The 4,303-nt window shown below is 36.2% G+C and overlaps 1 long non-coding RNA gene across 1 annotated transcript; it reads left to right on the top strand.

The window, feature by feature from the left end:
• Positions 1-3,206, top strand: LOC103146182 (uncharacterized). The gene is made up of 3 exons (XR_477092.2): positions 1-105; positions 494-570; positions 2,466-3,206. It is a non-coding gene; the product is annotated as an uncharacterized LOC103146182 (long non-coding RNA).
• Positions 3,207-4,303: the final 1,097 nt, after the last annotated feature.

Below are 4,303 nucleotides of genomic sequence, written 5' to 3'. Positions count from 1 at the left end.
CTCCTAAAACATGCAGGACGGTGGGCTCTGCGTTTAAAGATAACTGTGGACAGTAAGATTGGCTCAGAGTAAAACTGGAGTGTCCAAGTCCAGATTTAAGCGCTGGTATCCTTCGACTTTTAAATGGAAATCTTCTCCAACACACCTGAATCAAAAGGCTGAATCCCCTCATCAGCATGTAATTCAGTGCTAATGAGCCATTCATTTGATTCAGGCGCGTTGACAAAGAGGTGTATCTAAAAATTACAGGATATTGATTTGAGTTTATTAGGAAAATGCATTCAGTGTTACAAAATAACTATTGTCCAGTACATAAACAGGAGTTAATTTGCAGGTCCAGTCCCTGTTAGGCTTATTCATAGGATTTTCTGTGAGTTTGAGAAAAAGCTTGAATCTCACTCCAGAAGTCTAGGCGTTATAGTAAGAGATGAATTTGACATCTGTACACCTTTTATCTGCATTGTTCACTTGACATGACTGTATGTAATTGCAGGGTATGTGAATCGTGTGTCTAAACACTGTGCCACAAATGGCAATGGACCGACGGATCCATCATCTTCGTACCAAGAGGTAATGCACAAGCCAGATTTCACAGTTCAAATTTTGCTCTCCATTTTTATGTTTGAATGGAAACTGAAATTAAACCTTCAGTGTGTTGTAGATTAGGACAAATCTAATGGGTTTTAGATGCATCTAAAACATGCATCTAAAGGTCATTGTGTCTCTGTGACCTCTTCTTTCTGTCTCTGGCTTCAGGCAGAAGCTCAGGTTCTGGAAAGGTTGATTTAATGGCAAGTATATTGGTGTAAGGTCTTGGTCTCTCCAAATGTGAGACTCCAAACCGTTTCTGCAATATGGTTTAAATCTCTAATCTCATTCTTTCTGTTGTCTGCCATTATAACAGCAATCACTGATTCCCACCAACACACAGGATAAGTGATAAATGTGAAACATGGCCCAACTAGAATAGACCCATCATGACTGACGGTTGCAGGAATGATTTACAGCAGGTCTCCTCACATGGTCTCAAACCATTTGGTTGATCAAATTAAGGCATTATCTGGACATTCATTTATTAAAAAAAAAAAGAATATTAGTCTGGGCCCTCTAAATGTCAGGGCACAGGGCCAATGCTCCAGAGAGTCCTGAAGTTTGGAAATACAAACCCATCAAGTGTTGCTTTAGCACATTATCGTAGCGATAATAGAGTGATTATTTAAATGCCACTATTATTTATGTTGTATTTTTTTTTCTTCATAGGACTTGATGGTCCCTTAAATCAAAGTTTTACACATTTGTCAGAAGAGTCATCAAACTCAGTTCGGTGTTGGTGAACTGACACCGTTAAGTTGTCTTTTGCAACTTAACCATCAGTACAGATTGTTTTATTATGATGAATGTGTGGATTTGCAGCGATGGTTACTGGCATCCAGCTGCATTTCAGTAATCATTGAGAAAGTTACTATGGTTGATTTGTGTGTTCAAATGGTTTTATATCACTATGGGAAAACAGAATAAATCCATTTGGGCTCATGCTGAGAATGCACAGCATGCTGGGGACAGTGGTGAGATAAGGCTTTATGAGGCCTGTGAAAGTCCCACAATGTCTTGTTTTCACAGTTTAAAAGCTAAAGGCAGGGTCTGTGTGCTGGGTAAAGCTATAACATCCTCCACAGGTGATGGCCACTGGTAAGCCTGTTTACCCACTTTGCCTGTTGATCTTGCTAAAAGCCTCTCACACCACCTCTAATACACACACAAAGCAGAGTGTGTGTACCAAGTTAAAACAAACACATTAATAACAACTGTAATGCCATTCTTTGTCGAGTGCTTTTACAGGTTCAACATTGACCTTAGTGTTTAATCTACCTGCACAAACGACAGTCACTTGATATGCAAACAAATCTTTAGTCACTGTCAGCCGATTCCCATGTTCCTTTGAGAACGAATAAGGGACGAGGCAAAGATTGTTCCCCCCTCAGTTAATTTAAATGTTTAACCAGCTTTTTTTTTTTTTTTCTTTTTTGTGAATTAAAAACTTTTCGGTAATCAAAATATTATCCCACTGTAAAGGTTGTGTATAAGCCATCTGGTGTTTAGGTCTAAATTTTGACCGTATCTCACATTTTCTGATTGAAAGGCACAAGTAAATTTACATTCAGTAAATTGACAAATGTATTTTTATGTAATATTTGCTTATATTTTAAAGCATTTCTTGTATGCATCAACTAAAATATATCATAAAAATTGTCTAAAATGACAAAAGGTAAACCTTAAGGCATTCTTGTGCACATCTTTATTATCACTTATACTGAAATAATTTAAATGAGAAGCTCCACATTTACAGAGCCAGTATGACAACCTTTATTAAAAGTTTGTGTAAACTTCTAAACTTCTGCCACAAGGTGTCACTCTACTCCACTGATTGTTTGTGTTCACCTTACCTCCTGTTCCCTCTCCAATAGGAAACAGATGGAAGACCTTTGCTTCAGGCTACTGTCAAATGCAAATATATATATATTAAACCTTCTCATTATACCGACTGCGAGCTCTGCTCCTGCCCCTGTGTGCCACTTGGAGCTCACTGTACTTGTTTCCAGTGTGGACGTTTTGTCTCGTTTTGCTTATTGCAGGATATCTATTATTTCTGATGGAAAATAAGAAAATAGACATTGATTGTTATGCATTAAGCCTCAGCATTAAAATATTGTTAATCATCTTTGAGCTAGTATGTTTGTAGTAATGTTTAGAAAAGCAAAAATAAAGTGGAAATACTGAACCAATGTTGCTAATAGCTGAGGAAATCAAGGGGCATTCGCAAAAAAAAACAAAAACAAAAAAAAAGTAGTTTATCTGGAAATAAAGTTTCAATATCTGTGACTGAAAATGTAATTTTATGAGATGAGAAGTTTTTACCAATCTTCAGTATATTAACTTGACCTTCCTGTATGTGTTTTAAAGCTGAACTTTGCACTTATTTGTTAGCGAGTCTTTTTAGTATGACTCTTGGTTTTGTCCTCTTCAGACATCACTCTGCACCAGCACCTGATGGTGCACCTGGTGTGGAAATGTGATTTTACTTGTTGCTTACCTGAAAAGTTGCATTTTGTATCAATATTGTTAACAGCTGTTATCTCTGAAGAATTTAAATTACTGAGTTACAACAACATTTAATTCCCCTTTGGGATTAATAAAGTATTTTTGAATTAAAATGAATTTGTGCTTTGCAGTAAAAAATGCACATTTAATAATTTCTTTGTTTGCCTTTAAACTAGAACTTCTTTTTTCAACTTTTAAACATTAAGCATTTTGAAATTTCTTTTCATCCAAATGGGATTCAGAAATATAAATGCAATTAATGCATCTTTATATTTTTTATTTTCTATTTAAGAAAGCTTAATTCAATTTTATGGTAAATTGCCTGTACTTGTTTGGCGGTTTATCAAGTTCAGAGTACACCAAAGCGCTACATTGAGACATTCACATGCTTGTAGAAAGTAATGTCAATATTACTTTGTCAAACTTAGTCTTTTATTGTGTAAAGTTCACTTTTCTTCTTTTTAAAACACAAAAAATTAGAAGAAATCATAAAAAAAGAAGAAATCATCTTTGAATGTCTTATAATGAGTTGATAGAATAAGTTTCTTCGTATATACAAATGAAACACATTTCATTTACGTGTTTACTGACAGCGTTTACACTTTAACACAATCTGTTCACCTTTGTGCCTTTTTTCACAACTACTATAGCCACCAAATCTTTCTCTCATTACTGGTCTCCATCATAGACAAGTCTCTAGATCTGTTTGAGTCCCCAGTCTGGGGAGCTAAACACTTCCAATCGAATATAAATGACATCATTACGTAATATTCAATCTGTTGCTGCAGCAATATCCTACTCCACAGATAGCCGCCCTCACCTCCCTCCCCGTATGCTCCTGAGTCGCTGGTCTCCTGTTCTTTTTCATGGAGAATATTAAGGAGTTATTAAATTAATCTGTGCTCGCTGGTGCATGTTATTGAAGTGCAGAGATTTGTAGGGTGAATGAAGCCGTTAGGCTGCACCCTAAGCTGATTTATTAAGGGTGCTGGGGAATCACCAAATAGACCAGATAACCTGTTTTATTTTGCATAAGTGAACACTTTTCCTCAAATCCGCTTATGGCCTCTCTTCCTCCTATAAATAAGAGGTGGAGCCGTCTTCTCGTATTGAAGTGCAGCTTTTCTTGTATTTTGCTGTAAATTGCTGCTTCGCAATGTCGTCAAACATTTTTCTTTGTATATTCTGTGCTATAATAATAATA

The sequence above is a fragment of the Poecilia formosa genome, unplaced genomic scaffold, assembly GCF_000485575.1.
Source record: "Poecilia formosa unplaced genomic scaffold, Poecilia_formosa-5.1.2 Scaffold153, whole genome shotgun sequence".
In the NCBI taxonomy this organism is placed as follows: domain Eukaryota; kingdom Metazoa; phylum Chordata; class Actinopteri; order Cyprinodontiformes; family Poeciliidae; genus Poecilia; species Poecilia formosa.
The sequence above is the reverse complement of the archived record's forward strand: the minus strand, read 5'-3'. Positions and strand labels throughout refer to the sequence as shown.